Below are 10232 nucleotides of genomic sequence, written 5' to 3' on the forward strand. Positions count from 1 at the left end.
CCCAAGTCAGTGGACACACGGGGTTTCCATTTTGCGTCATGACAAAAATTGCTACCCAAGTCTGGGAAACACGGGGTTCCCATGTCACTCGTGCCATAGCTAAAACTGCTACCCAAGTCTGGGGAGCTTCACGTTTCCATGTCATCACGCGATAGGGAATGACCGCCCAAGTTTGGGGAGCTTCGAGTTTCCATTTCATCGCGCGACAGGGAATGACCACCGAAGTCTACCAAACACTGGGTTTTCCATTCCGTGGCATGACAGAAACCCCCCAATTATGGGAAACTCAGGGTCTTCCATGTCTTGCCATGACAGAAACTGTGACCTCGATGGAGGGAACTCAGGTTTCCATGCTGGGGAACAACAGAGAACCACCCAAGTCCGCGGAACCTGGGGGCTTCTGTTTCGTGGCATGAGGGAAACCGCCTAATTTCGGGAACCTCTGGGGTCTCCATCTCCCTCTCGAGCGAAAACCACGGCCCTGGTGTGGGGAAATTGGGTTTCCATGTCGTAACATGACCAAAATTACCAAAGTTGATGGAACTCATGTTTTCCACGTTGCGGAATGATGAAGAACCGCCCAAGTCTTGCGAACTCAAGGTTTCTATTTCACGGCGGGGTGAAAACCGCTTGCCTGGTCTTTCTCTAGAACTTGGGGTTTCCATGCCTCGTTGTGACAGGAGCCATCCAAGTGTGGGGAAAGCAGGGTTTCCCTACCCTGCCATGATAACAGCTACCCATGTGTGTGAAATCTAGGGCTTCCATGTCCCATCACACTGGAAAACTCTACTACGTACGCAGGGACGGTGTTAGGTATTCGAGTTGGGAGCACCCTAGAGAGTCGAAAGACTGAACCCATAGTACAAGCGCCCATGTCCAGTTATATGCGACTCGAGCAAGTGTTCAGTTATGTGCAAAGACTTGGCCTGGAATTCGCTTAGCCGCGGCGATGATGGGCGCACTCATAGCGGGTGCATCGTGTTGGGCATGGCGCACGCCCCTTGATACCTACATGATGGGCTAGTCACTGAAAAAAGGCATGCGAGCGACCCTTGTTGGGTGCTCGGATGAAAGTGGTGGCCATGTGCAGACAAGTTAGGACACAGGTAGGTGTGCGAGATGTGGCGATAGGTGTAATCGGCTAAGTGTTGGAGCTGACCCATGGGTGTGACGATGCACATGAAGGGACACGGTGGTTCGTTGGAATGGGGTGTGTCGAGACTATGTGGTAGGTTAGCCGGGCATGCATGTTGATGGAGCCAACCCTTGTTATCCCTGAGAGACATGGCCCTTGAGCGAAAGGATGCGTATAAGTAAGGAGGATGGCATTTGACGAAGGGACATCAAACTCAGACTTCCACATTGCAGAACAAGTGTGAAGGAAGGAGTTGGGTGAAGGAAGGAAGAGAAGGACGCGGGTAAGAGGGCTGCACCAGTGGGTGGATTATAGTAAGCAGGTCAGCCTTGGTAGTGCAGATAGGCAGAGCAGGGCGGGTTACCATCTGGGCAGGCAGGCCGCACTATGTGGGGGTCATCCGCCCTTACTATGGACTGCACCAACGAGCAGAGCTTTTATGCCATGGAATGGAAATTTGAGCTGACAGGTTCACAGTTCAAGTGTGGAGTTGTGTCGTGCAAGCCATGGGCAGTGCAGGACGACCACACAACATGACAGGTTGAAAGAATAATTGAAGAAGATAAATTTATGGTAAGTTATTTTTGTTGCATTGTTAAGAACACTTATTGGAAAATTGACTGAGTGTTGAAGTAGGCACAGACCATGTACTCAAGTATTGGTAAAAGTAAAAAGTATGGCGGTGCCACACTCGCTTATGTGTGGTTGAAATACTACCACTAGGATATGAGTGTGACATGGGGTCTCCCAGTCCCTCCTCGACAAAAGTCACCAAATTGCAGGGAACCCAGGGATTCCATGTCTCGCCTTGTTGAAAGCCTCCCAAGTGTGGGAAATTTGGGGATTCCATGTCTCGTCATGATGGAAATCGCCCCAGGTGTAGTAAAATTGGTGTACATTGAGTCTGCAACCTCACATCAAGAAAAAGGGTCGGTTGGTCAAGAGAATGAAGGTTTCTTCATTGGTAAAGGATCTCGCTAAGGATCAAAGATTGGAGTCCCTTCTAGAGCTAGTCCACCATGGACTATCAAAAGTTGAAAGAAGGACACAGTGTAAGGGAAGGAAGTGCCAAAGAAACAAAGTGCAGAGAGGAGGAAGGACTCGACTTGTGCTTGGAGGATATTATTTTCAAGGGTCTATGGCTTCATAATGACCAATAAGAAGCTTCAATAATAGAATTTTACGAAAGGGTTTTCCTCTCTAAGAGAGAGAGGTTTTTCTCTAGCAGAGAGCCAACATCTTGTGTTCTTGTTCTTATGTTTTTGGCACCATTTTGATGAAGTAAACACACATGCATTAATAAGAAGATAAGATGATTAAGCTAACAAGATGAATTGTAAAAGAACTTCACAAATTGTTATCAATTCTAGAAGAATCCCGCTATACCCCATTTCCCTAGATTCTTCAATGTGGTATCGGAGCTAAGGTGACACATCAAGGAAAGGGAATCTCAAGAACATCTATAAGGTTGAAGCATCAAGCCAAGAAATCTCAATCACATCAAGGATAAGAAGGTCTACCATCTATCATTCAGGAAGACTACAAATCAAGAAGAAATGCCTTGTATAAAGGCACCTACAAGAAGAACAAATCAAAGAGAGACCTACACCAAGCTACACCATATTGAAAAATGAAAGGCACTATGAGTCAAGTCATCAAGAAAGTCCATTTGAAGAAAGCAACTTGAAGAAAATCAAGATCTAAGGAAGGCAAGCCATCAAGTCTTCAAGAAGAAAGCAAGTTCACTACATCTCAAACTCTATGAAATAAGTATATGTTCCCTTCTGAGTATACCTCAGTGTATTTTTGCAAGGAAAGTAACGAATTGGTTGGGACCACTACATGTCCAAAGTCCAATGATTTGGATGCCAAGAATATGGACGCTACAAAATGGATTGTCCTAAACTTAAGAAGGAAAACAACAACCAGAGAAAAAGGGAAGAAGCTCATGTAACTCAAGAAGTGAAAGAAGATGACAAGAAGCAAAAGAAGGAAGATACTCCTATGACTAAGTCAACCTCTTTGCTTAAAGTCTTCTTTCAAAGGGGGTAGATGTCTCATTTGGGGTCCCATTTATGGGATTCAAGAAAGGATGATATAAAGGCGAGAGCAGATGAAGCAAGAAAGGCTACACCAATAGAGGAGAACTATCAAATAAAGCCAAGATGATAAAAGCATAATAAAGATGAGGTATGTATGCATCAAAGTTTAAGTCATGTCATCATATATATTTATTGGGTCATGGGAAAATTTCTAGAATCACGATCAAGAATAAAAGGATCTCTTTTTCCAATGATATGCTCGGAGGCATGAACTACAATGGAGTAAAGGTAAACATGAAGAAGTGCTCTCATAAGGAGTATAAGGTGGTTGACTAATCAATCCAAGAAGAAGAAAATGAAGAAAGATATCAAGCATGTGAAGAACATCGCGGTCACAAAGAATAACTATTTGAAAAGATTCCTCAACATCTCTCGAAAGAAGGCATGGAAACTCTGACAAAGGAAGAAAAAGATAAAGGACCATTGACACCTACAAAGGCCTTGGAGATAGTAAGGTGTAGTTAACTGATTCAACTCTACAAATATGTCATGATGAAGAGGCCATCCAACCAAAGCACCATTTGGTGTTGAAGCAATATCACGATGAAGTCATGAAGGGCCACTAAATCAAAGTATGGGAACAAGAAAGTACAACTAAGCATCCATGTGATAATTATTATGAAGGATAGACAAGATGACAAAGGAGTAGCTAGATGACAAAAAGGACCTAATATATATATCAAGAAGGCCACTTTCCACAAAGGGAGCAGTGACATGACAAACCAGGAGGGAAAGTGATCGATGGCTGGTACCCTGCCAAGAAGAAGTTCAAACAAAGACTTCATGACATTGAAGGAAAGAAGGAGATCAAGCAATTGAAGCACCCACGAAGAAGATGTTGTTGATGAATGGACAAGTCCCTAGCTAAGAGGGAGTTATAACAAGTTCCCAACTACAAAGGAGCTTGGGCAAGTTCCCTGTCAAAGGAAACTTGGGCATGTCTTCCTCAATCAGGGGGAAGAGATAGACACAACATTCTTGTCTTCACTTGGCAAGAAAGAATGGGATGATTGGGTAATCATTTGGCATCTGATGCTCTTTGAGGATGTGTAGGGCATCCAATACAAGAGTAGGAAAGAGGAGTGATATTCTTTGAGGGCTGGGAACCCAAGACAAGAATTGTCCTAGAAGGTCATACTTAGGGAACACCTGGGTGGGTATGTACCTTTAGAGACAATGACTAAGGTGTTCATAAGCCATTGACCTCGCCAACATTGTGCTCTGATCTTATGAGAGATAAAGTTGTTAGTAAAGGCCTTGCTATGAACAAAGTTGGCTAATACGATACTATAACAGATGGGTTTCCAATCTGGTTTCTCTTATGTGAATTATTCAAGATTGGAAAATAGCCAAACACCTTGTAATGATTTATGAATACATCCCTAGTTAAGAGGGGGTTTTGAAGAAAGTGCAACTAGGTTCAGTCTTCATAAATGTACTTTTGATATTTGTATTTATTCAAGAAAAGAAATATATATATATATATATATATATATTATTTATCATTGAGCTTCTTTCTCATTTAAATAGGCCTAGCACATGTTAAAGTGTTATAAAGAGTAAAAAGAAAATGTTGTAGACCTTAAGGCCATGTTACACCAGGTATATTTATGTATTAGAGTCAAAGATATTCCTACCCTCGTTCGGGTCGTGCGCCCATACAAACCCCAAATTTCGTACGGGCGGGCCGAGTCATCCCATGTCGTGACATGTGTGGGTGCCCGGCCACACGTGGCCATGTCGAAAATGCTAAGTCGTGACGGCCCGTGTGACTTCTGCACATTCATGCAACCCATTTGCCTGACACTCCCTCATTCCTTTGTTTGGGTCATGCACCCATGGAAACCCCAAATTTCGTTCGGGCAGATCGGGTTAGCTCACCCAAGGCAGGTCAGGTCATGTCGTGTCGTGTGTGGGTGCCCGATCACACATGGCCATGCAAAAAATTATAAGTCGTCACCACCCGTGTGTCTTCTACACGTTCGTGCAGCCCTTTTTCCTGATGCTCCCTCCGGCCTTTGTTCGGGTCGTGCACCCATGGAAACCCCAAATTTCGTTTGGGCCGTGCACACATGGAAACCCAAAATTTCATTCGGGCGAGTTGGATCATGTCATGTGTGGGTGCCTATGTAAACACGTTCGGGTGAGTCAGGTTGGGTCGTGTCGTGCCATGTGTGGGTGCTCGAGAACATGTGGCCGTGAAAAAAATGCTAAGACGTGACCGCCTGTGTGCCTTCTGCACGTTCGTGTGACCTATTTGCCCTACGCTCCCTCGTGCCTTTGTTCGGGTCGTGCACCCATGGAAACCCCAAATTTTGTTCAGGTGGGTCAGATCGTGTTGTGCGTGGGTGCTCGAGCACACATGGCAGTGCCAAAAATGCTAAGTCATGACCCCCTGTGTGCCTTCTACACATTCGTGCGGCCCTTTTGCCCGATGCTCCCTTGTGCCTTTGTTCGGTTCGCGCACCCATGGAAACCCAAAATTTCATTCAGGTTGTGCATACAAGGAAACCCCAAATTTTGTTCGGGTCAGGTCGTGTCATGTCGTGTGTGGGTGCTCATGCAAATTTGTTCAAGCGGGTCGGGTTGGCAAGCCCAAGGTCGGTCGGGTCATGTCATGCCGTGTGTGGGTGCCCGGGCACACGTGACCATGCCAAAAATGATAAGTTGTGACAGCCCATGTGTCTTCTGCATGTTTGTGTGGCTCATTTTCCCTATTCTCCCTCATTCCTTTGTTCAAGTCGTGCACCCATGGAAACCCCAAATTTCGTTCGGGTCGTGCATTGATGGAAACCCCAAATTTCATTCGGGTGGGTTGGGACATGTCATGTGTGGGTGCCCTTGCAAACGCATTGGGGAAGGTTGGGTCATGTCATGTCGTGTGAGGGTGTCCAGGGCACACGTGGCCATATAAAATATGCTAATTTGTGACCGGGGGTGGGCTTTATGCACGATTGTGCTGCCCGTTTTCCCGACTCTCCCTTGTGCCTTCGTTTTGGTCGTGTGTTGGAGCCCATGTAAACTTTTTTGCGTGGGTCGTTTTCCGTGTAAACACTCGTTTCGGCGCGTCGTTTGCCATGTAAACTTGTTCAAGCGGGTCGTTTGAGGGCGCCCATGTAAACTTGTTCGGGAAGGTCATTTTCCATGTAAACGCGTTTGAGCGGGTCATTTGAGGGTGGCCATGTAAACTCGTTTGGGCAGGTTGTTTGAGGGTGCCCATGTAAACTGATTCAGGCGGGTCATTTGAGGGCGCTCGTATAAACTCGTTCCTACATGTTGGTTGAGGGCGCCTACGTAAACTTGTTTGAGCAGGTCATTTGCCATGTAAACTCGTTCAAGTAGGTCGTTTGCCATGTAAAAGTGTTCGGGAGGGTCGTTTGAGGGCACCTGCATAATCTTGTTCGGTCATGTCATTCAGTGTGAGGGCATGCCCAAGAACATGAGACCGTATAAAAAATTCTAAGTTGTGACCCGGGGTGGGCCTTGTGCATGTTTGTGCAGCTCATTTACCTGGCTCTCCCTTCTGCCTTCGCTTTGCTAGTGTGGGCCCATGTAAGCTCGTTTGGGTGGGTCATTTGAGGGCATCCGCGTAAACTCATCAAGGCAGGTCATTTGAGGGTGTCCGTGTAAACTCGTTCAAGTGGGTCATTCAAGGGCGTTAGTGTAAACTCGTTCGAGCGGGTCATTTGAGGGCATCTATGTAAAATCGTTTGGGCTAGTCATTTGAGGGCGTCTATGTAAACTTGTTCGAGTGGGTCGTTCGAGGGCGTTTGTGTAAACTCGTTCAGGCTAGTCGTTCGGGCGGGTCATTCGAGGGCACTCGTGTAAACTCATTCGAGTAGGTCGTTTAAGGGAATTCATGTAAACTCCTTCAGTCGGGTCGATCAATGCATGCCTGGGCACACGAGCTCGTATCAAAAATTGTTAAGTTGTAACTCGTGGTGGGATTTGTGCACATTCGTGCAGCTCGTTTGCCTGGCTCTCCCTTGTGCCTTCGTTTCGGTTGTGTGGGCGCCCGTGTAAACTCGTTCAAGTGGGTCGTTTGAGGGCATCCATTTAAACTCATTTGGGCAGGTTAGGCGAGGGTGTCCATGTAAACTCGTTCAAGCAGGTCGAGTGAGGGCATCCGTGTAAACTCGTTCGAGCGGGAAGTTCGAGCAGGTCGGGTGAGGGCATCCGTGTAAATTCGTTTGGGCGGGTCAGGTGAAAGTGTCCATGTAAAGTCATTTAGGCGGGTCGTTCAGGCGAGTCGGGCGAGGGCATCTGTGTAAACTCATTCGAGCGGGTCGGGCGAGTCAAGCGAGGGTGTCTGTGTAAACTCATTCGGGTGGGTTGAGCGAGGGTGATCATGTAAACTCATTCGGGCAGGTCGGGAGACGGCTTCTGTGTAACCTCGTTCTGGTGGTTCGGGTGAGGGCGTTCGTGTAAACTTGTTCACGCGGGTTGGGCAAGGGCATCCATGTAAACTCGTTCGGGCAGGTTGGGTGAGGGCATCCATGTAAACTTGTTCGAGCGTATCGCGCCCCCAGGTCTACGATAGTCTTTCAACCGTACTTGGCAAGGTGCGGCACCACCGAACACTTTCTTTTCACAAATACTTATGTTCATGGACTACGCCTAACCACTTGTCCTACTTAGTTTGTGTTTCTCAACCAAGTAATTATTATTTTTCCTTTATACCAATGAACACCCATACACATTCATTATCATCAGCAATTATACAAGAGAACACAATTGCACAGTATAAAGGGAGGGGAAACTCCCTTAACAATGAGTCTGCCTGAATACAATATATTATAATGTTTACAAAGCTTTACAAGTATACTTGGAAACACCAAGTTTCATACTTAGCCAGTTTTACATCAAGGCGACACCTTCGTGTGCCAAACAAGTTCCTTGCCTGAGTTGGGCGGGCGTGCCCTCACATGGACCACCAACCGCACTCCTCAACTGAACTTCATTCACCTTGCATGATGGGCAAGCAACCTCACCCAAGTCACCCATTCACCTTTGCTTCACCTAGCGGTGACCTCACCCAAGTCTTGGCCGCATACGTTTGCATGACGGGCAGGCGACTTACCTAAGTCACCCGAGATAGCCTTCGTTTCTTCTTGCACGATGGGCAGGCAACCTCACCCGAGTCACCAACCATGCTCCTTCACCAAATGTCAGGCACCTACCTACCCTCACCTTCGTCTAAACAGTGGGTACCTTCACCCGCGCCCTCACTCGATATACCAAGACCGTGCCTTCACCGTGTGTGTTTGCCTTAGAGTGGGCACATCAACTCTATGCCTTCTTTATGACCTGCACCTCTTCGCACTTCCTTCTTGAACCTTGAGTAAATGCATTCAAATTTATTGTTTTATCACTCCAACTTGCATACAATATATACCATTGGTTGTGTTAGCGCTTGAAATTTCACCTCAGGCTGAGAAAGGTAAACCTCAAGGCTACATCAAACCATTCAGCCTCGTAGCTAGCCCTACGGGGCAGGAGAAGGCTCTCTCCAGTCAATCTCGGCAGATCTTCAATGGGATGAGATGACCAACAAGGTAACACTAATATTAGGCTAGTAAACTGATTAAAAAGGTTGATTTGGGGTTTTTTGGGTTTTTGGTGGCAAGTTGAGGGGATGGCAATTTTGGGTGCAGGGATCGGACACAGTTTCTGCAGGGGTTTCCTTGGGGCAAGGTAGGAAACAATATTGATGCCTTAAAGTTACATGGATGATCAGGATTGAAAGATGAGGAGCTAAAGAGAGCAAACAATGACTTTGAATTCCCTTTAGACAGTAGAAAACATTGAATTAAACAAATTTAAAAGCAGAGCATGGCTAGCATGAATTCATACTTTAACACTTCATTTGTTTAATGTGCAGCAGTAAAGGAAAGGAAATGATTCACATAAACACACTTAAAAGAACATTGAGAAACACACCATCAACACATGAGTCCACAAGAATCCCAAAGAGGATTGCAAAACCCTGGTCTTCCTTAGCCAAAAATTGCAGAGATACAGTGAAAATATACAATGATAGCTTCTCCCTCAAGAGTCCAACCATGAAAATGAGCAAGAAAGTACATAATATAGATGATCTAACCTCTTTCCCTGCCTCCATGGGTCTATCTCACTATCCTAGGAGCTGTTTCAACAACTTCTAAACTAGACACTAGAAAATAGGCAGTCAAAACAACTTGCCTCTATAAACTTGGAAACCAGTTCATACAATCAATTTTTACCCTTTACATGAATGAATCTTCTAGAAGTGTTAAACAAGAGTAAAAGTGTCTTAGAGTTACCAAAATTACATCAAATATAATCATCTTCAACCCCAAAAAGTCAAACCAAGTCAAACTGTGTTTTTCCGAGCTGTACAGTGAAATCTGGCAAAGTCTGCTCAACGGGTCGCGCCCCCTTGCTCAACGGGTCGCGCCCGTTTGGAGTTCTGGTTGGGGCACTTCCAGGTGTCAGAATTGGGTGCAGGATAGCTCGTTGGAAAGGTATTTGAGTCTAATTTCCAACCCAATTGGAATTTTTGAATTTGGAGTTCAGTCTCCTAGTCAAAGCTCAATTCTCCCAAGACTGGTTTATGCAACTCAAAAAAGGGGCAGAAAGTCAAATTTTGCTTGTATTTTGACCTTCTGGAGGCCCAAAACCCCATAAAAACTCAAGTCCATCCATGGGCATATGTAAACTTGCATAGAAAATTAGGAAATGCTGAGTTTTTTTGAAAAGGAGTTGCCATGACAAAGGGTTTCACCGGGGGTGAGACCCGTTGAGGAGCCAAAACCTGTAAATTTCCAAAAAATGCCAAAATTACCCAAAATTCTCAAAAAAATTTGGGATTTGTGCTATGGCTGAGCTAGTGAGTTCCATGATCTTTGAGGGATGCCTCAGCCAAGATACAGAGTGGATTGGTCTTCTTCCTTCGCCTAAGAGCCTCGGACAACCTCCTTTGGAACATTTTCATTTTGGCCTTGCATACATGCATC

The sequence above is a fragment of the Pinus tabuliformis genome, chromosome 9, assembly GCF_031772625.1.
Source record: "Pinus tabuliformis cultivar Carrire ecotype Pingquan chromosome 9, CPIR1, whole genome shotgun sequence".
NCBI lineage: Eukaryota > Viridiplantae > Streptophyta > Pinopsida > Pinales > Pinaceae > Pinus > Pinus tabuliformis.